The 21,690-nt window shown below is 44.3% G+C and overlaps 2 protein-coding genes across 4 annotated transcripts in view; one reads left to right on the plus strand and one right to left on the minus strand.

The window, feature by feature from the left end:
• The window catches only part of LMNTD1 (lamin tail domain containing 1), a 487,571-nt gene extending 480,619 nt beyond the window's left edge, over positions 1 to 6,952 (minus strand). The window contains exon 1 of the mRNA XM_027541571.1: positions 6,848 to 6,952. The gene's annotated coding sequence lies outside the window, so the exon portion shown is untranslated. The remainder of the gene's footprint in view (positions 1 to 6,847) is intronic.
• Positions 6,953 to 7,821: 869 nt separating this feature from the next.
• RASSF8 (Ras association domain family member 8) overlaps positions 7,822 to 21,690 on the plus strand; it is a 136,777-nt gene continuing 122,908 nt past the window's right edge. Inside the window, exon 1 of one of the 3 annotated variants that reach the window (XM_027541568.1) lies at positions 7,822 to 7,917. The gene's annotated coding sequence lies outside the window, so the exon portion shown is untranslated. Of the gene's footprint in view, positions 7,918 to 8,042; positions 8,166 to 21,690 lie in introns of those variants that run through there. The other 2 variants (XM_027541570.1, XM_027541569.1) reach the window with 2 other exon arrangements.

Raw genomic sequence — 21,690 nt, forward strand, 5'->3', positions numbered from 1 at the left:
GGCTGTATATTGTCACCCTGCTTATTTAACTTATATCCGGAGTACATCATAAGAAATGCTGGGCTGGATGAAGCACAAGCTGAATCAAGAGCGCAAGAAGAAATATCAATCACCTCAGATATGCAGATGATACCACCCTAATGGCAGAAAGCGAAGAGGAACTAAAGAGTCTTTTTTTATAAAGGTGAAAGAAGAGAGTGAAAAGCTGGCTTCAAACTCAACATTCAAAAAACGAACATCATGGCATCCAGTTCCATCACTTCATGGCAAATAGATGGAGAAACAGTGGAAACAGTGAGAGACTATTTTCTTGGGCTCCAAAATCACTGTTGACAGTGACTGCAGCCCTGAAACTAAAACACTTCCTCCTTGGAAGAAAAGTTATGACAAATCTAGACAGTGTATTAAAAAGTAGAGACATCTCTTTGCCATCGAAAGTCCATCTAGTCAAAGCTACAGTTTTTTCCAGCAGTCATGTACAGGTGTGAGAGTTGGACCATAAAGAAGGCTTAATGCTGAAGAACGGATGCTTTCAAACTATGGTGCTGAGAAGACTCTTCAGAGTCCCTTGGACTGCGTGGAGATCAAACTAGTCAGACCTAAAGGAAATCAATCCTCAATATTCACTGGAAGGACTGATGCTGAAGCTGAAGCTCTAATACTTTGGTCACCTGATGTGAAGAGCTGACTTATTGGAAAAGATCCTGATGCTGGGAAAGACTGAGGGCAGGAGGAGAAGGGGATGACAGAGGATGAGATGGTTGGATGGCATCACCGACTCAATGGACATGAGTGTGAGCAAACTCTGGGAGACAGGGAAGGACAGAGGAGCCTGCCATGCTGCAGTCCATGGGGTCACAAAGAGTGGGACACAACTTACTTACTGACAAATTAAAAATCTCCCCATGTCCACTATCATATTTAGCTGTCAAAGTATTATAGGATGTCAGAGAAGCTGAAGTTGAATGTTTATTATATCAAGAGTGGTGGGAAAAAGGGATAAGAATCTGAAAAGGAACATATAACTGAATCACTTGGCTATATACCCAAAACTAACACAAGACTGCAAATCAACTTTAATTAAAAAAAAAAAAAAAGAGCAGTGGAAAAGCTGTTTGAAGAAAGGCAAGTACAGCTCCAGTGGCCAGGGAAGATAGAAACCCTGGTGTGCAGCTCAGGGATTGATGGAAGAAAGATAAATAGGCAAGTACCGTTTCTAGGGGCAGTGGAAGAAAGAGGGAGCTTGGCAAGTGGGCCTCAGACATAAGCCTTAACCCAAGGCGCCCTTGTCCCATCCCAGCCTGTCTGGAGCTATCCTACATTTTCCTAACATCCTTTGCTCCTCCTTTGCTGGGCACTTCACCTCAGTCCCTGCAGCCTCCATCATCCACCCCTGCTTAGCACTACATGCAAGTGAGGAGGGAGTGAGTTGGCTCTTCACAACTCTAAGTTGTGCTCTGAACATACCTTCCTTTAGAAACGTGGTCACATGTGGTACTTGGCGTCCAAGGAACTTTTTAGTAGTATGCTTCAGTTGTTACAGGATCAGTAAGGGTTGGTGTGGGGCTCTGATTTGTTAGTGGGTACTGCTGGTACCCTTCTCAGATCCCTTTCTCGGGCTGTGTCAGTTACTAAATGCAGGTGCCTCCCTCTCAGAGAATCCTCTTTGCCCTTGGGGAATAGGAGGTGCCATGCCTAGGTGTTACCACCAACCCACAGCCAATGAGTGACCGATAATAGGAGTGTACAAGGCCAGTCTCTTTGGCCAAGGGACCAACTCTGCAACCCAGTTCCTGCTCTAGACTGCCCCATAGGATCGTGCTGGAGCTGGGCTCCTTCTGAAGCACAGAATCCCTGCCTCGGGCTCTACTTCCAGAGAACCTGATCTAATACTATACATGCTCATCTTGTGTTTACTAGAGGATCTTTATTGTCACCACAGCAATACATCTCTAGGGAAACCAAGGGTAAGAAGAGGAACAGCTTGACAGGACCCTAACCAAATTGGAACATGTAATCCAACTCAGTGTATAATATTCCAGTTGTCGATGGTCAGTTACTAAGTCGTGTCTCACTCTTTGCCACCCCATGGACTGCAGCATGCCAGGCTCTTCTGTCCTCCATTATCTCCCAGAGTTTGCTCAAATTCATGGCCATTGAGTTGGTGATGCCATCCAACCATCTCATCCTCTGCTGCTCCCTATTCCTGGGCCTACACCTAATATCTGCCCTTCTGCTAACATTAACAGTCCACCTTCTACCAAATTTGAAATGAAGATTTATTTTGTTCATACTCTAATTTTTCTCTTCTTACAGAATATGATTATACTTGTTAAAAGAATTGGATGTGCAGCATTTATTATTAATCAATACATGTTACAGTTCTTTCAAATGTTGCTGAATGATTCTAAATTATTTTATACTAATTATTCTTACTATGATCATATAAATTTCACATTTTAAATTTATTGTTGGGCTGTTTCCTTTCCAGGAACTATAAACTCTATTATTGTCCATGACTGGGTCCTTGATAAGGAGGCTCTGGTTAAACCAGCAGTGTTATAAACAGATCAGATGTCCAATTTGCAATTAATAAAAATATATAATTGAATACATGAAGGCAAAGCAGAAGATAATTTAATCTTCCTGCTATAATTCAGAGTCATATGAGATCATCATTATAAACCCCAATTATAGCACTGGAGACATGGAGGGAGTTGGTGTGTGGCATTCAGGCTAAAAGAATGTCAGACAGTTCAGATTTTACTGCACATATTTACAAAGGTACAACTTCATAACATCAGGCACCGCATTCACTGTTTTCCCCCAATATCCTAATCCCAGTATAGGCTCTTGTTGAGCTAGTCTCAGCTGACTAAATCCACTCTTCTAGCCTATAATTAAAAAAATAAGAAAATGGAAAATAAGAAAATTCATGGGATTATCCTCTCAAAAACTTCTACCTAAATAAGAAGCCAAACACATTTTAAATCCTATTTCTAAATATATTTGCATTTATTCCTTTTGATATACCCTGTTAAAATTTCCTTTTATAGTTTATGCTTTTTCTTTTCATACTGCATTTCACTGATTAATAAAATATATTATTTTATTAAATAATAATGTGCCCCATCATATTATTAGAGGGTCTTTTAAGGAGCTGTTTATGATTTGGTATCTAAATGTTTTATTATTTTTTTAAACAAGAAACTATCATTAAATTAAAAATTCTTATAGATCTGAGAATTGTTGGTTGTTTCTAAAAAGGCCCTTTACGTTGGTCAAATAAATCACAATAATTATAGATCTTTGCTGTGTTTCAGTATGTGTACAAGATATTCATTAGGAATGGTAAAGAAAACCACATTTAATTGCTTTCTATACACATACTGAAGAGGAGGGATTTTTTTTTTCCTTCTAAACTTGTCAGTAACCGTGACTAAATGCGGGCTTGGTAAGTGTCTGAAAAACTCTAAATGATCCCATTTGTACAAATTTTAGTAGATGACCTCAGGCCTCTAGGTAGCCTTGATGTCACAAGACTGGAGTTGTAACTCCAGCTATCACGTCTGTGTTTTAGGCAAGAATAGCACTTGAGTCAGCCGTGCTCATAAATAAGGACACACAAATGAGTTTTCCTGGAAGGCCCATACAACACCTTCCGTCCACAGGGCCAAAACTTAGTAACCCCTATCTGCAAGGAAGGCTGTGAGAGAGAATTCACTGAGCACAAAATCAGGTTTCTATTTCTAAGAAAGGAGTGGAGAAAGAGAATGGGATAGGCAACTAGCATTACTTGCCTCTTCTCCTCTTTTAGAACCGCTTCTCTCAGATGGACTGTGAGCTCACAGAAGGCTGAGATTATGTCATGTCAATCTATGTAAACTCAGAACCTAGCACAATACCATATTTATTATGCTTTTGTTATGTTTATTACTTAAGGAAATGGAACCCTCTGCTCGTTATGCATTAGAAAGATGATCCAATGCAAATATAACATGAGCAGGTGACATGAGTTTACTGCATTTATACAGTCATTCATTCATATCACTGTTATTTCAACTCATATTAATTGAGCTCCCGGTCTGAGCCAGGCCTGTGTCATGTACGGGGGATACATGGACAAATACAAGATAGCCCCTGGCTTTAAGAAGAGGGTGGGGGAGCAAGGCTGGGGAGTACAGGGAGGCTCCACTGGTAAACAAGCAATTTCGGGGTCACATGGTAGGAGAACCGAGGAGTGGTCCTGAGCCACTGGTTGAGATTAGGCAGCTGTAAACTACTCTGGGTAAAACACAAGAGTGTGGAACGAAGGAGGGGAAAAGAAGGAAAAACAGTGGAGTTAGATAATAATGGAATGTCTAAGTTAGAGTCCACAATTCACTCCTTCCAGCACACATACTTTCTTCGTGACAAAAATGTTTGTTTCTCCCTTGGGACTTCTTCCTGACACGTGGCTCTTAATGGATCTGACCCACTGACAAGCTTCTTCTGGCCTAAGCCATAGACACGACTGTGTTTCATGGGCCTTATCTGAGCACAGTACAACTGTCTTCCCAGCATCCCATCTTATAAGGTGGTGTTCTGGTGGACCAGTTTGGGAAATGCTGGCCTAGATACGATTCCATAGACACAATAAAGAGTTGCCAGGGATTTCCAGAGAAAGGAATTTATTTCCATGAATTGCACATGTGAACTTAGCGTGTTAACACCTTGGGTTTCAGTTATATGGGTCACCAAAAGGAAAGAGGTTTTATTGGATTAATGAGGCATCATTTTAGCAACCACACAGTCAAAAAAGTTATTCAGATGACAATTTTACTAGTAATGAAGACAGTATCTTTTCTTTCTGCAAATAACTCAATTCAGTTCATGACATATATGGCTAGAAATGTATCTACATCAATTCCTACTTTCTTTGCCTAGCCCAGAGAAAGAGCTGTCTTCCTAACCATGAAGTAGAAGTCATAAAAGAGAGATTTGATGATTCCATTCTGGGGCCTTGAAGATGGAGAAAGAGACTATAAGCCAAGAGATGGAGAAACTAGAAGAGGCAACTAAGTGGATTCTCCCCTAGACCCTCCATGACAAACAACAGCCCACATTTTGATTTTGCGATTTCTGATCTCTGGAACTGTAATAACACATTCTTATAGCCTCTAAGTTTGCGGTTAACTTGTTTACAGATAGCAGCAGGAAACTAATAATACATACAACGTAACTCTAGGTGCTGTTGACTAGTTCATTCGCACTGATTCAGGAAAGAGGAGACATATGTCTCTCTCCCTTGGGATTCTCCTCTTTTCTGAATCCACCCTCTTAGATTCTTCTCTTGCATATAAAATCTGACTGTGTCACAGGGCTTTAAGTGCATGAATACTCACTTATTCGAGTTAGGTTACTTTCAGGGAATATAATTAGAGACCAGAAATAAGGGTTGTTTACAAATCCTGCCAAGGACATTTGGTGTGATCTCAGGAAGGCTTAACAGGGATGTGATTTACAGCTAAGAAAGCTCAAAACAAATTATACTATACACTGAACAAAGAATGAATTAACCACATGGGGCTAAGGTAGGGAAGGGACTTGTCTCGGTTTATCCAGGCTGGACAGTGGTAAGTTCACTGGCATCTGTAGCCACCAAGAGGGCAACAATGGGCATGAGGACACCTCAACAGGTTCCTGGATCCTAGTAAGTGCTTCTCTTAAACAGTGGACACAGTTACTCAATCATAATAAATTTCATCTTGATTTACATGCTGGTCGTATGAAAGGTGGTTGTCGTGAGTCAGTCAACTTATTCACCTCTGGACAAATGATAAAATCGAGGTCAGCACCCTCCTGGTGATCAACAGAAACAAGATTAAGGTTCTTCTACTTGGTAAGATCTGGAGCCCAGGTTCAACAATAACCACACCCCATACTGTTATCACTCACCCCTGTTTCAGGACCTCCATAAAAGAAGAACGACTATTCCAGCAATACAAGGGAGGCAGGTTCTACAAAAGAAGGAGGGGTCCACACTGGCAAATGCCACGTGGGGGCTGAATTTTTCCATCATATTTGGCAATCAGGCAGTGACTGATGTTATTCAGAGGAGTGAAAGGTTGACAAGGGAATGAAAGCTTAAGAAATGTTAATATTAAGGCTGGAAAACTCCTCTGAGAAGAGGATCCAATGCCCTCCATCTTTTAAAAAGTTCCCCTGGGTTTTACACTTGAATCATAAAGAACTCTTCTTGTTCCCAAATCCTCCAACTGTTGATGAGCCAAATTTGAGTCTTACCATCTCTCTCCTCAGTTCACCTCCGAAGCAGAGGAACTAATGAGCTGTGCAAGAGCTAAAGGTCAAAAAAACAAGAGGAAGAAACAAAAAGTCTACCAACCCAAACTCCAAACAAGTCAAGCCCTGAGTAAGGTGAGCGGTCACAAGCTGTGCTTCAAATGTAATCATCCCGGTTTCACTTATTAAAAAACCAACAAAAAAACGAGTGTCTGGAGAATCAAAAGGGACACTTGATCTTCGGAATGCTTCCTTGCGTCTCATTCATCATCTATTCTCATACCATCTCCCTCCAAACTGAAAGCCCTTCCTGAGTTGTGAGCTTGTGTGACTACAAGTCTGAACCGAAGACCGAATTTTGTCCGGTGACTAGAGTAACCGCATGCCATAGAAAAGAGGTGGAACTGTGAAGACGACACATACATGTGCGTTTCCAAATAAAAACACCGCTCTCCTTCCTCGACGATGTGCTCTATTCAAAGGTAGACGTGTGTAGGGGCTGGGGTAGGGTGGGGGAGCGGTTTTCTGAATCTGAGCCCAGCTCTTTCTAAACTTGGTTACTCACGTCTGATTCATTCGCTGTGTTTTTCGTCTCCTGTCTCTGTCATTGCCTGCTGCTGAGAAGGGGGTCGCTGAATCATGCCACTCCAGATGAAAAGCAATTCAGACCCTCAGTCCTGGGGGGATGGAAGGGCCCTTTTTTTTTTCTTTCTTTTTTTCTAACAGAGTCTGCAGAAAAAGCCTCCTACTTTCCGGGGTGACCGAGGAGGGCAGTTTTACAAGTCTCACCCCCGGGCGATGGAAGATTTTGCTCCGTGAGAGTCAGCGAGGCACCGTGTCTGGCTCTCGGGCCCACCGGGCCTCGGTGGGCGGGGGTGCGTCGCGGGCCGGGTGGCGCGGGGGCCGAGCCGGCGAAGGGGGCGGGGGCCCGAGCGGCCGGGCCGCGCTCCCCGCCGCTTTAAAAGATCCCACAATGCAGCGCTGGCGTCCCAGTTCCGTTACAATGTCTCTCCCGGCGCCGGCGAACCGGCGAGGCGCGGGAGGGGCAGCCGGGGAGCGGCGGCTGTAACCCGAGCGCCCGGCCGAGGGGGGCGCCCCCGCGCCGCCGCTCTCGCGGGCTCGGCCCGCGGCCCGGCGAAGGGGCGGAGTCGCCTGCCGCCCGGCCCGGTCCGGCCCCCAGCCCGGCCCCCCGCCCAGAGGCACCGGCCGCGAGAGCGAGCCGGCCGCCGAGTCTGCCGCCCGCGCTCGTCCGGCGCCCCTCACCGCGCCCGGCGCCCAGCTGTTAGCCGATCTTCACCGGCCCGCCCGCTCGCGGCCATCTGCGCGGCGCTGGGAGCAGCTCCCGCCGGCGGCGCCGCGGCTATCCGCGCGCTCGCACACCCAGGCACCCCGCCCGGGGCGTCCGCGCTCACCTAGCGCCGGCCCGTAGGTGCGCGGAGAGGGCGCGCCGCGAAGCCGGGGCCTCCCGCCGGTGCGGGGCGGGCGGCCGGCGGAGCGCCGGGGACCGAGGCGCGCGGAGCTGCGCGGCCGGGGACCGGCGCTGGGCGGCCGCTGGGCTCCGGCCGCCGCCGCGTCCCCAGCTCCCCAGCTGGCCCCGCGGGGCGGCCTGCGGGGGCGGCGCAGTTGCGAAACTGAGTAAGTATTAACTTTACTGGGCGGCCGCGATTTCTGGGCAGCGTCCGGGGACCCCTCCCTCCTCCTCCCGGAGCCTTTGGGCTCTCCCTTCCCCGCCCCTCTCTCTGCACCTCGGGTTTCCTCGCCCGATCACCTCCAGCCCCGCCGCCGCCGCGGGCTCCGGCTTCCTGCGGTTCACCTTTTGCCTGCTGTCTCCCCCTTTGCGCGTTCTCTCCGCCGCAGACCCGCGCCTTGACCAAGACAACGAGGTAGTTCCCAGCCTCTCTGTTTCCTCCCAGTGTCCTTGGCCGGGGAGTTTAGAGGCCACTTTTGTTGGGAAGGGAAACGTATGTCTGGCTTCTTTAATATTTTTCTCTCTGAATGGAAATCGGATGCTCGCTTGCCCAGCGTCGGCTTGGTGAAAGCTTCTTTCTTTCCTCTAAAACGATGATTGGTTTACAGGTTTTTAAATGTTGTTTGAACAATTAACCATCCTCTGTTCCTATTCCCGCTTGCCTCCAACCCGTCCGGGGAGGGGAGTCCAGATGAGGGGACTTTCAAAGTAATTCCGTTTTTTCAACTAGAAACTTTGAGAGGATTCGTCGCGGAAAGCTTAGTAAGATTGAACCTGAAGGGACGTGAGCTTTGAATGTGAGGTCCACGGGTAGCACAGTGTCTTACAACCCGAGAACCTGGACTCCTAATCGAGTGTTGCGTTGTTATTGTAGCATCCTAGAGCCGCCTGGGGTTGCTAGACCACTACTTTCTCAGCATCAAACGGCATCTTGAGCACTGCAAGCGTCGGGTGTAATTGTCAACTGATCTTTAGGCATTCAGACGGGAAGTAGATGCAGGGCACGTTTCATAGCTGACTTAAACCCGTCAGGTTAGCGCAGTCAATACATGGAAGCATTGCATTTTTGGGTTTTGTTTTTGTTTTTAACCCTCCAGCCTGGTGACAGCGAGGACGAACATTTATGGGTTTTCCAGTATAATGTGGCTCAGCAGTTCTTCGTCAGATCTGTTTTGTCTGCAGGAAGCCCCTTTAAATATGTATAGATCTCTAATTTTGTGTCGATTGGATTAACTACCCATTCTGGTAGGAGGCCCCAGGTAGTCTTTTATTTTTGCTATTTATTTTCTTTTTTCTTAAGTCTGTCTCATGTCTGGTCTGCCAAGAGTTGGCAGTCATGTTGTGAAGGAACAGAAAAATGGGAAGCTTTCTTGATGGATTTTCAGCATCCCATCCTTTGCCTGGGCGAGGCAGCAGTGAATGCCAGCTAGCCCTCTGCGGGGAAGTGCTGAATGGACCCGAGAATCAGGAAGCAGGACAGAGAAGAGCTCTGTAGTTTTGGAGGGTGGTCTGTGTGAGATGTTATCTTCTCTCTGGCATATTAATTGGACTTTTAATCATGTTTATCCCCATGGGGAACTGTCACCAAACCATAAACATTACGTGTGACCATCCCCCACTTAAAGACCAAATGTGATTTGATGGTTATTCTTTTGAAGGATCAGACCCAACAAAAATAAAATTTGTAATGTAGATGGTAAAAACGTTCCAAAAATCTCCCTGTCCTCATTTTCTCTTCTTTTAAGAGTCTCAAACTGGTGCTCTCAATAAGAGACACAGTTGGCAGTAATGCTTTGAATTCTTTCCAGGTTCATTGATGATGCCTAATTTGGGGGCTTCAGTAGCTAAAGGGGGACATTTGAGAGAGAGGAAATCATGAGACTGTGCAGAGAGGAAAGGCATTTCAGTTTGCTGAAGTGTCAGCATGCTGCAGGGAAAAGCAGTTAAAAACAAGGGAAAATGTTTAGATTGCTTCAAGGGTACATGTTTCCTGAATTTGGCATTTGATTGAGATATTTGGGAATTGCAGATTTTAGATTATAAGGTTGTGGTATCATTTCTTTTTGCCTAAAATTTTATTTTTATTAAGGTTTCGATTTTTTAATGTGAATCTCAATGCTTGGCCTTGTAGCCTCTGTGCTGCGTGGCTTGTGTTAATTTTTGACTTGAATGCTTTGGCCATTTTGAGCTATGATAAGGGTTTGAGAGTTTCTTACTCATTAATTGGTCTATCTTATGTTGATATAGGCAATGACTTGAGAGTAAAAATATTGTTCGTCATTGAATATTACTGCTCTTTTCATTATGGTTGATTCCTGGAATAATGACTTTGCTTGTTTGTTGTACGGCATTAAGGTCCCAGATGTCTTGCTAGCATTTAAAACATTGCAAAAATCTTTGCAGGTAGAAATGGAGCGGGGATGAGAGTGAGACAGGAAAGCATTGTGCAGCAGGACTCTGAGGATATGGATTTTAAAACTATCATATCACCTGTTTACTTTCCTAGAATGCTAGCTTGCTCCAACCCTAAATAGATTTCAAAATTCAGAGTGCAGAGGTAGTTTCCAAGAGCTCCCTATATGGAAAGAATACTTATCCCATAGCCAGCCAGCCAGACTCAGGTGGTAAGTGTAACTTTGTTACTCCAGCTGAGTAAGCTTGGCCCAGCTGTTTCCACATCTGTGAGCTACAGTTTGCTTTCTGTAAAATGGGGATATCATTAGTAAAAGTGATGCCTGACACATCGTAACCAATAAACGGCAGCATCTGCAACAAAAACCAAGCTCAGGATTACTCCACTTTTCAGACTGTTCCTCCTCTGTTTTTCATCTCATCTACCTAATGAGTGGCTCAGGCTGGAGTCGTCTTCCACTAGATCTTTTGTTCTGTCACCCCCACCTAGCCAGTTTGTCACAAAGTCCTGTCTACTTTTTCTGGCATAATCTCTTTGAAACCTGATTTTCAGTCTCCATTGGGCTCCCATCTTAGTTCAAGCCACCATCCTCATTCCCCACTGCAGAGATCTGCCACTCAGGCTCTGCCCTCCTTCTAGCCCTTCTTCCCACCAGCAGCCAGAAAGGGAAAAAAGAAGTCACTTGCTGTTTAAAGTCTGCAGAGCTCTTCTTGGGATAAAATATAAAATCTGCAAGGTCACGTGTGGTTTGGCAGCATCCCCCATCATCGTCTCTGGTCAGCCACAGGATCCAACTCTACAGCCAGCTCTGCTAGGGCTGCCGCTGGGGGTCTGTTTCAGGATCACCCCCTCGAGGAATTTCGCATCCTCTATGCTGGTTCTGGTATCCTCTATAAAGGTCTTCTCTGAGAAGGCCACTCTTAAAGTCATGCAACTTAGAACCCCTTTATTGTCTCCCTCATAGAGTCAGCTTTTCCTTCTTAATGCTTACCACAATTTATAATTATTATTTGTCTCATGTTTCTCTCATGCCTTTGAGAGCAGAAATAATGCCTGGTTTATTCACTAGTCTATAGATACCAGTGCTTCTTGTGTGTATAGTAAATGCTTAATAAATATTGTAATGAATAAGATAGTAATACAAGTTGTGATTTGTGTATTGATTGCCTTCTTTATCACTGTTAAACCTACTTCTCCTAACACAAAAGCCAGGCTTGGTTATCTCCTACATTCCTTCTTTGCTGGTTTTATGTATACGGTGAAATAACCTTTGCACATATCAGGTAAAATGAATACGTTGAGGCTCTGTGGAAAACTCTAAATAAACTGAGACACCGTTTAATTAGTGTTACTCTTGTGATTTTCTGTAGATAATCCTTTTTTCTAAGTACATCATTAAAGGGATTAGGTTGTTTTTTTTTCTTTCAGTAATCCTGTGCTGATGAAAAAACCTTACCATGTCATATTACTTTGTATGTCATGTGATATAACATGTTAGTCAGGAGCCGTGGATTACATGGTGATCGAATTCAAAGGAAGGAAGGACAAATTGGTAGAAAAAGGAGAGTTATAGACTTGAAGATGGCCAATACTGTCCAGCTCTTGCTGTAACTTGTATAAATAACTAGGTATCGTTTGGCCATTTAGTTAAGGTAGAGAGGTAGTTGCTTAAAAATGGGAACCACCTAGAGGTGTGGAAGTTCTTTTTCCCCTCTCTCTAAAGCATTCCTTATTCTAGCCAAAAAAGTCCCATGACTTTCCGAGGCCAAGGAAGGCTTAAAGCTTTGAGTGTTTTTGTCATGTGGTTGCTCTTTACAAAATATTCACTTGATGCACTATGACTCTTAAGTATTTATGTCTTTATTAATGTTTCTGGCCTCTACTTCTTGCATAATCACCCACATGTTCTTTTGACTAGTTTTTTAGAACTTTGATTTCCTTTTAGGACTTACCCTCACACCCTCAGCATGTAGTAGTTCCAGTTCTTTCCCAATTTTGTATCTGGTAGGTCACCAAGTGTACAGGGAACTTAGGAGTTGATTGTAGGATTTATTTCTTTGCACTCAAACTCTAGTTTTCCCCCAAATGTTCTGTGTCTTTGTGGTTTGGACCCTGAGTTTTTGCCACCTAAAAGCTGGATGCCCTCAGGTGGGGAGAGTAGAACAAAGGAGATTAAAGCATTTTGAGCCTCCTGTTATGTGCCAAGCTCTGGGCTAGGTGCTCTTACGGAAGAGAAGTGGGTAGTTTACCTGGTTAACATCATGAAAAGATATCTTAAGCTTTTCATACATGGGCTTCACTCAAGGAGATTGTTCTTGTCGTTCCCTCATTTTCCCATCTTTTATTTTCTAGTCAGGAAGGCATGACAAGTAGAAATGCCCTCTGTAGCCAGACCCTTTTCCTCACCTTGATCCTTATTTAGACCTGCTTTTCCTTGTATAAAAATACTGGGAGTGGGTCTGAAGAGGGGTGCATGCTGTGACATGCCTTTGTGGGAAGGCTCTGTGCCCCAGGATGCTCACACTGTGTGTGTGTGTGTGTGTCTGTCGTGTGCACACACTCAATCATGTCTGACTCTTTGCGACCCCATGGATTGGTAGCCTGCCAGGCTCCTCTGTCCATGAGATTTTTCAGGCAAGAATACCGGAGTGGGTTGCCATTCCCTTGCTCAGGGGATCTTCTTGACCCAGGGATCGAACCTGTGAATCCTGAATTAGCAGAGGATTTTTTACCATTCGCACCACTTGACCTCCAGCCACCCTGTGCTGGAGAAGAAAGTTACTGTTGAAGCCCTTGTGTATACATATTTACTGGCTACTCTGCATGACCTTGGAGCCCAGAAAAGGTCATGCAGAGTAGCCAGTAAACATGACTTTATTTTTCTGGGCTCCAAAATCACTGCAGATGGTGATTGCAGCAAAGAAATTAAAAGATGCTTACTCCTTAGAAGGAAAGTTATGACCAATCTAGACAGCATATTAAAAAAAGCAGAGACATTACTTTGCCAACAAAGGTCCATCTAGTCAAGGCTATGGTTTTTCCAGTGGTCATGTATGGATGTGAGAGTTGGACTATAAAGAAAGCTGAGTGCCAAAGAACTGATGCTTTTGAACTGTGGTGTTGGAGAAGACGCTTGAGAGTCCCTTGGACTGCAAGGAGATCCAACCAGCCCATCCTAAAGAAGATCAGTCCTGGGTGTTCATTGGAAGGACTGATGTTGAAGCTGAAACTCCAATACTTTGGCCACCTGATGTGAAGAGCTGATTCATTGGAAAAGACCCTGATGCTGGGAAAGATTGGGGGCAGGAGGAGAAGGGGATGACAGAGGATGAGATGGTTGGATGGCATCACCGACTCAATGGACGTGGGTTTGGGTAAACTCCAGGAGTTAGTGATGGACCGGGAGGCCTGGCGTGCTGCGTTTCATGGGGTCGCAAAGAGTCAGACACGACTGAGCGACTGAACTGAACTGAACTGCATGACCTTGAAGTTGGCGAAAGCGTTTTAGCACCAATAGCATTTATTACCTATTTATTTCACAGCCTTGCTATGGATTTAGAAGACTTATTTTTGGCAAATTTTTTTTTTTTTTGGTCACATTCAGATATATCACAGATCTCACTACATTTAACTCCAGTGCTGTCCAAGTTTTATGCATGAAGAAAGGCATTTTCTCATTCAGAAGTATATGTTTTATTCTTTGTTTTGATAAGAAATCAGATAAAAATACAGGTTTTAACAAGAGAGTTTTGATAGTTTTCCATGAGGTTTTATTCATGTGGGCAATATATTTTGTCACTCTCATTTACTGTCATTGGCTTGTGAGTGCTAAATCATGTTCATCTTTTAATAATAGTAATTTTCATATTGGAAAATCAAAAATAACTTAAGATTACATTATTCTTCTAAATATAAGTTTATACATTGAAAAAGTTAGGGGAACTTCCCTGATGGGCGTGGTTAATGCACCTTCCAATATAAAAGAGTTTGATCTGTGGTCGGGGAACTAAGTAAGATGCCATAGGGCAGCTCCTCGTGTTATATTCTACTGAGTAATAACATACAATGCATGTCGGAAAGAGTACCACTTCAGTTAAAAGCCAGGCTGGACCTGGGTAGCCTTAGAAAAGTATGATACTGGCCCAGCCTCATGTCTCCCAGTCTTTAAATGGGGCTACTGATTTGTCACTCAGGGCTGGTTTGGAATAAAAGAGATGTCTGTGTGTATGTGGAAATGAAAGTATGTGAAGTGTCTCAGTGAGGAGTTGGCGCCTTCCCTCTCACCCAGCTCTACTGAACTCTGTCTGAACTGGAGGTCTGGACAGGCCTCAGGGCTCTTTGGAGAGGCCTGGTTCTAAGTCCTCTGCAGCCTGTCCAGATCGATGGTCAGGGAGCACCTGAGTTAGAGAGAACACTGGCAGTGTCAATCATCCAGGGTGGGAGTAGAAAGTTTGCTAGTTGACATGGGCGGCCCTCCCCACCCCCACAGTCTGGAGGCAGCCATCCCCACAGCCTTCTCTATTGGTAACCCTTCCACTCATTGAATTTCTTTTTCTTTTCTTTCTTTTTTTTAAAAAAACATTTATTTATTTGGCTGTGCCAGGTCTTAAGTTGTGGCTTGTGGGATCTAGTTCCCTGACCTGGGATTGAACTCCGGCCCCTGTATTGGGAGCACAGAGTCTCAGCCACTGGACCACCAGGGAAGTCCTTCATTAAATTTCTATCTCACTTTTCCTTGGCTCCTTATCCTCAGCCTGGAAAGAACATGCCCAAGTCTCTCTTGACTTTCCTGCTCCTTCTGTCTCCTTTCACAGCCTACTTCTTACAGGAGTTGTCTGTGTTTACTACTTCTGCTACATCACCTGCCAAGTCACTCTCCAAAGGTGCCATTTCTTAGAAGCATTTTTTGCCACAGGCACCAATATCCTAGTTGCCAGAATCAATGGGAGCTTTTCAATACGAAAACCCCAATACGACCAAAGTTCTCTGTAGCGTGTTTACACTATTGACCTCTCTCTCTTTGCTTTGAAATTTCTCCTTGGCTTCCTTGTCAACGCTCTTTCTTTGTTCATTCATTTATTCATTCATTCAAAAATAAACTGCATGCCCTTCCATGTGTGGAGCTGTACTAGAGCACAAAACACACGGACTCCAGTTCTCATGAAAAGTGTACTCTGCTAGGGGGAGTTAGATAATAAATGAATGAGTAATTGTACACTCATTTTACAATGATAAGTGTTTTGGAGGAAAAAATATAGGAGGGTGGAGGAATTGAGAATACTAGGGTGGGAGCAGAGATGTAATCTGGTATTGGATGGGCAGGAAGTCCTCACTGAGGAGAGCACATTTGAGTAGAGACAGTAATGAAGTGAAGGTGCCAACCCTGTAGCTGTCTGGAGGAAGATACTCTCCAGGTTGAGGGAACAGTGAGTGCAGAGACCCTGGAGCAGGCACATATGGGGTGTGCCCATCAGAGTAGCCAGACCAGTTGTAGGAGATGAAGGAAAAGAGGTAGTGGGTACCCCTGTACTAGGGCTTTATTGGCTGTAACACAGATTTTGGTTTTTACTCTTGGGTAAGAAGACAGTTGACAGTCTTGAACAGAGGAATGAATGAATTGGAGAGTAACATGGAGTAGTCGGCAAGAACATGAACTCTGGGGCTGGCTGGCTGGGTTGAAATCCCAGCCCTGCACGTACTGGCTCTGTGCCCTTGGAGTAGTCTGATAAATTCTGTGCCTCACTGGTAGAGTTGGATTAGGAATGACACCTATCTCCCAGTGTTCTGAGTATTCAGTGAGTTCATACTTGTAAAGAACAGAGCATGGCAGATTGTAAACACTGTAAAGGGTTAGTCGCTTAGTCGTGTCCAACTCTTTGTGACCCCATAGATTTTATCATCTGTCCATGGATTTCTCTGGACAAGAATACTGGAGTAGGTAGCCATTCCCTTCTCCAGGGCATCGTCCCAACCCACGGATTGAACCCCCAGGTCTCTTGCATTGCAGGCAGATTCTTTACCATCTGAGTCACCAGGGAAGCCCCAAACATTACAAAAGTACTTGTTAAATAAAATAGTAATGTTGAAAAGGTTCACTTTGCTCTCTTGTAAAAAGGGCTTGTCAAGGGAAATTAAGAACAAAAGCAGGACACAACTAGAGAGTCCGTGAACTGCAACAAAAGATCGCACACAGCCAAATAAATGAGTAGATAAATATTCTTTAAAAAAAGAATAGAAGCGGGAAGCCAAAATGTGGAAACAGCTTAAGTGCTCATCAATGGATGAATGGATAAAGGAAACGTGGTGTCCATATACAGTGAAATATTGTTCTGCCAGGAAAAAGAAGGAGATTCCATCATTTGCCACAACGTGGATGGACCTTGAGGACATTACACTAAGTGAAATAAGTTAGAGTGAGACAAATACTATATGGTCTCAATCTCACTTATATGTGCAGTCTTTTACAATTGCACAAATAAGGGGTGGGAATGGGGGGGCATGAAATGGGTGAAAGGAGTCACACGGTACAAAACCAGTTATAAGTCCTGAGGGAAGTCATATACAGCATGGTGACTTAATAAAAAGGAGAGAAAAAGAATGGAAGCAGGAAGAGCAGTGGGGAAATTACTGCAGTAATTCACGCAAGGGATGGAGTAGTAAGGTGCTAGTGGTGTAAATGGAGAGAAGGGTCACACAGTGGTGTGTTTGGAAATGGGGTTGACCTGTTGGCTGGAGGGGAGGGTGAGATCTGCTTTTCCTTCCATCTTTGATCTTTCAGACTAAACATTCTTTGCTTTTTCCTCTCCTTTTTGACCAGAAGCTCCCAAACACGGGTACCATTTGGAGATACATGGGGATCTTTTGGTTGTCACAGAGTCCAGGTTACAGGTATTTCCGACGTGTAGTGGGCAGAACCTGGGCCACGTGGTGAAGACCTGTCCCTTGTATTTTGTTCGTAGCCTCCTGGTTGAGAAGGGCTGCTTGAGACCTCCTTCCTACCTTCCCTCCCTGTCCCCCCCACACCTATGATTTCTTAAACTCCAGTTCTATGTGGACAGCAGGGGGCCTCTGAGCCACCTGGAATATTTTTTTCAAAATGCTGTTTGTTTCTGTACTGTGACTTGCAGACCCCTCTCCATAAAACACACAGCAGTCCCTCGGGATCAGCCTGCCGCTTGACTTCTTCCTTGATGCTTGACCTGGGTTTGTGGTACCATCATCCACCTTGTTCCTAATCTTGCCTTTCCTGTACCGCCTCACCTTGCCTGATTCATCTAGTCCTGAGCGCCCTTCTGAATAGCTCAGGAAATCGTTTCCATTTCTCCATCATTCACTACCCTAATTTAGCATCTCATTTGGACTGCTGCCACGCCACTGGTCTCCCTGCCTGAGACCCGTTTTCTGCATATCACCAGAGCTTTTGGATACATGGATCTCACTGACTTGCTAAAAACTCCACTCCGTCACTGCCTGCAGGCTTGAGTTCGGACTGTTTTGCAGCCCACAGGAGCTGTGAAATCCGCCGCTGGTCTCCCACCCTGTGGCTGCCCTGCCTCCCGGCTTGGCTGCCCTCCAGCTTTCCCCTGTCATCTGGACGAGCCAGGCTGTAGCAGAACTGAATTAACACGCTGTTTCATGCATTGATGCTGAAACATCTAAATGTGCTGTTTGATCACATGAAAAGAATGGTTCAACCTTTCCCTTCCCACCAAAATACCCTTCAACCTGGCCAGCCTCTGTTCCTGAAGGAGGTGCTCACTCCCTCAGGAGTCCGCCTTGCCTTCCTTCTCTACCACATGCATGTATATTTCTCTCCTTCCTTTGCATTGTCATTTCAGAGGCTCTCTACTTCAAACAGCTGAGGTTCTGAGGGGCTCTTCTTAAGCTCATTTGTTCACAGGTTCAAAGTGACTAAGAAGACTCTAAGCTTGCAGTCTCCTGATCCGGTTCAAGGAGTGTAAGTTGGCTCTTTGAAGCTTTATAGCCTGCTCTGCCCTTGCTGCTGGATGTTCTGTGTGGCATCTCTTTCTGAAGTAGAGCAGCTTTGTCCATATTAAAAATCTCTTGAGGCAGGTGGCTCCTCCATGGTCTCTTTGGAGCCCTGGGGAGCCCTTTAGTAGCTCTTGGAGTCCAGGGTCACTTATCACCTCCTGATTTGCAAGAGCCTCAGTGGGTTCAGCCCTGTGTGCTCAGCCTTTCTGTTCTAGAGCAATTCCCTGGCCTCCTGAACTAACATTGGGCCAAGTTTCCACCTTTGGTTCTGATCATCCTGTTGTGTTCAAGATGGAGAAGCTTCTGAAATTCTTTGGTTAATTATGACTGCTAGGTTATAATAGGTATAAATTAACTTTTTTCACCCTCACCCCGTTCATCCTTTGCTCTTCAGGCTTCTTCCCAATCTTCATTCCATATGCAAAAGGGGGAAAAATATTTTTTACCCTACTCAGCTATTTTTATTAGCTCTCCTTTTGTGTTTGTCGTATTTGCGTCTATTTTTTATTAGCACTTTAAACGTGTTGTACTTTTTACATTATCAGATATGATGGGATTAATAGTATTTGTAAAATTATTTAAAGTGTATTTTAAAAGACAGCAAGCATCTTTGTTCACAGACAACAGGCACGAAGGCACCCACCCAGGCCGAGTCTTCAGAGCTTGGCTCTGGGGCCGGTATTTGTTCCCATCTGTACAGTTGTGATTTGAAAGCTCAGGGGGAGTTGGGGTTTGTTTCATGTTACCTTTCCTACTAGACTACAGTTTCCAGAATGCAAGATCTGTATTTATGTAATGCTCCACCAACTGTAAACTTTGATGGGAGGAACTTGTTTGATTCTCATTAGATCCTTAGGACTTCAATCAACACGCTAACTACTAACAACAACACTATTAGTTGTTGGATGAGTTCTAGCTAACATTTATCCCCTCAAGAGGAACCGTGATACACTGCCTCTTAAGTATTTAGCTGTGCAGACTAAACGAAGAGTTGGAATAAAGCTGACTGAATCATTCATTTTATATGGATGACTGAGATGATAACTGAAATCTAGGTTTGTAGGAATGAAGGTTTTCTTTGGCTTCTGGAAGCACTTCAACAAATAATAAGCACTTGCTGTGTTCAGAAGGAAGGTTCTGTGGAGGTTGCAAGGAAGGGTAATGTGGGTCTGTAGTTTGGGGAAGCTTATTATGAACAATGGAGGGTATGATAAGTGATTACATGTGGCAGAATATGCTGTAAGATAAATATTCTAAATATATGAAGGAGAGCAGGAGAGTGCCTAAGTGACAGAAAGGGTAAAGGTATTCACTACAGCAGTATCTGTAATAATAAACATTGGAAACATCTCAGTGGTTGGTCGCAGGGCACTGATGCAGGCACCAGAGAGACTGTTGCACAGCCATTAAAAGTGTTTATGAAGCATTTATAGTAACTGGGGTAAGTGCATATGCTTTTTGTTACTGAAATGACAGAAGATAAAGTTTTACATACAGTGTGATCATAATTTAACAATGGAAAAAGAAGCACCAGGAAGAAAACACCAAAATATAAACATTTTGTCTGACTTCAAGCATATTATATGTGTGTATGAATGTTTGTACATGTACAGTTGTGTATACATATGTATACACGTCATAAATTAAGCTTCATTGAATGTTCACACATGAACATACTCATGCAGCAAGTGCCCAGATGAAGAAATAGGATGTTACCCTCATTCCCACAAACCCCCATGTGCTCCTGACTCCTAATGGCATTCTGTAGTTCTGAGTATTTTTTGTTCCTTTTATAAATGGAATCGGACAACGTGTACTCTTTAGTGTCCGGTTTCTCACACTCAGCATTGTGTGATTCATCCACATTGTGTATGATTGTAGATCATTTATTCTTATTAGGGATGAGTGTTTAAAGCGATTTATTTATTATTTCTGGTTTTGCTGGGCTTCACTGCTGCGTGTGGGCTTTCAGCAGTGGCGGAGAACAGGGCTCCTTCTCTTGTTGCAGAGCACGGGCGCTAGTGCCTGGGCTTCAGTGGCTTCCGCCTGCAGGCTCCAGAGCTCAGGCTCAGTAGTTGCTCCACAGCACGGGGACCTTCCCGGCTCAGGGATCGAGCCGTGTCCCCTGCATTAGCAGGCAGATTCTTACCCACGGTACCACAAGGAAAGTCCTTTATGGATGACTTTTAATCTCACACTTTCATCTTTTTTCTATGTTTTCCAGAATTTTCTGTAATGAGCATGTATCTTACAATCAGAAAAGGCATTTTCTATTTAAAGAGCAAAGGCAATTTATTTGTAAAGTGCTGTATAAACTCAGTTGGTCAATTAGATTAAACCACAGGACGTGTGAAGGTAGGTTGAGGCTGTCCTGAAAACATGTGGTACAGTACAATGTGAACTCAGCGTTAGGAGACCCAGATTCTGTTTTGTCATTTAGTGATCGTGGGACTGTGGACACATCCTTGAATTCCTTAATTCCTTTAACCCTCAGTTTGCTCATCTATCAGTCATCTGGGTGTGATATCTTCCTTAGAGACCTGGCATGGGGATCAATTGAGATAACAATGATGAGTCTGTGAAGTGGTCTGCCGGAATGTGAGGCCCTTCATTTAAAATTTGGAGTTAGCCACAGACTTTGCCCAGTGCAGGGGGCCCAGGTTCGATCCCTGGTCAGGGAATTGGATCCCACATGCCACAGCTGAAGATTCTGCATGCCACAACTAAGACTCAGTGCAGCCCAATAAACAGATAAACATTAAAAATATATGGGTAAAATTTGGAATTAGAAACGGCAGATGCTCAGGGAGGGAACTCCTGTCCAGTTGCCATTCGTTTTCTCTGTGAAGTGAGGTGGGGGTTATTCACAATGAAAGTATATAGCTTTGAGGTGGGGGTCTGAGCACAGCAGAGAAGCTTTGGGGCGGGCAGTACAAGTCCTCATTGAGCTGGGGATTCCAGGGAAAATAGAGGGAGAGTTCAGCCCTGTTGAGGGCCCAGCTATGGTGCGAGCATAAATGTGCAGGCAGTGTATGAGTTTTTCTTCTAGATGCTGCATTTATATGTCTTACTTGGGCTAATATTCAACCAGTTCTTCCTGATCATACAAGTGGAGGAGGTAGAAAAGGGAAGGAGAAAGCCCACCTGACACATAAGAAGGGCCATGACCAGTCCACAAAGAGAGCACTTTCTGATTATAATGTGAATCCCATAAAGTCCTTGGTGATTTGGACTTCAGGTTATCTTTCTCCATGGTATTTACATTAAAAGGGAAGGCTAAGATTTCAGTCTCGCCCACAACACAGGCAGGGAACTTCTATTAATATGGGTGTGCCTCAGGAATATTGTGGGTTTAGTTCCAGACCACTGCAGTAAAGCAAAGTCATGTGAATTTTTTGGCTTTCCAGTGCATTTAAGGTTGTGTTTACACTATACCATAGTCTATTAAGTATGCAATAGCATATGTCTAAAATAACAAATGTGCATAATTTTAAAATATTTTATTGCTAAAAAGTTAAGTATCATATGCACCCTC

The sequence above is a fragment of the Bos indicus x Bos taurus genome, chromosome 5 (genome assembly GCF_003369695.1).
Source record: "Bos indicus x Bos taurus breed Angus x Brahman F1 hybrid chromosome 5, Bos_hybrid_MaternalHap_v2.0, whole genome shotgun sequence".
In the NCBI taxonomy this organism is placed as follows: Eukaryota; Metazoa; Chordata; class Mammalia; order Artiodactyla; family Bovidae; genus Bos; species Bos indicus x Bos taurus.